The sequence below is a fragment of the Cryptotermes secundus genome, unplaced genomic scaffold, assembly GCF_002891405.2.
Source record: "Cryptotermes secundus unplaced genomic scaffold, Csec_1.0 C38057977, whole genome shotgun sequence".
NCBI classification, from domain to species: Eukaryota; Metazoa; Arthropoda; class Insecta; order Blattodea; family Kalotermitidae; genus Cryptotermes; species Cryptotermes secundus.
In genome coordinates this window covers 1-678 of record NW_019768218.1, presented here as the reverse complement: position 1 = coordinate 678, position 678 = coordinate 1, and the positions used below count along the sequence as shown (strand labels likewise).

Sequence of the window (678 nt, the reverse complement as noted above, 5' to 3'; positions counted from 1 at the left end):
TCATTGATGTTCTCAGTTTATGGGATTGTGCCATGTGATGCACAGACCTGTTGTACCAAGTATGTAGGACACTTTTGAGGGGCTAAACATATTTGTGTTTCAGGACTGAAATTGAAGAGGGTTCCAGTAGACACTTGGTCTGTCAAGGAGAAGCTATGTTTAGCCTCTGCTGTACTTCGAAGTGGGGACCAGAACTGGTAGGTTGTTCATGTCGATATGTATGATGTCTTCTGAGACATTTCTCTGGAAGATGTTTTGGTGATGTCTATAACAGGATGAATATTTGAAACAGGATGTCTGTAAGTCGAGCACTGCGACTGTTTGGAGAGCCTGGACGCCCAGCTGACTGGTTCTCCCAGAAGAGTTGTGCGCTGCAATATGGAAATCTGCTTGAGAATGTGGATACACCAAAACGGAAGAAGCGAACAGACAAGTCCGGCAGTGAGCATGTGGAAACACCAGGAGAAGCCATTGTGAGGAACCTCACTAATGGTAAAAAGATTAGTGTCCCTTTTCATGATTTTGTGAAAATATGAAGCAGTATCATGCCTTATGGTGCAGCAGTGCATGGGGTAGTGTGTCTGTTTCAGATTTAAAAAGCCAATTTCTGATATTCTGATGGTATATCTCTGTAATTTCACTTAGTGGGAGGTGGAGTCCAACTGTGTCCACTCGGCA

The 678-nt window shown here is 43.8% G+C and overlaps 1 long non-coding RNA gene across 1 annotated transcript; it reads left to right on the top strand.

Annotated features, from left to right (window-relative positions):
* Window positions 1-15: 15 nt before the first annotated feature.
* LOC117283144 lies at window positions 16-324 on the top strand. Its single transcript, XR_004514169.1, has 2 exons — window positions 16-197; window positions 293-324. It is a non-coding gene; the product is annotated as an uncharacterized LOC117283144 (long non-coding RNA).
* The last annotated feature ends 354 nt before the right edge of the window (window positions 325-678 follow it).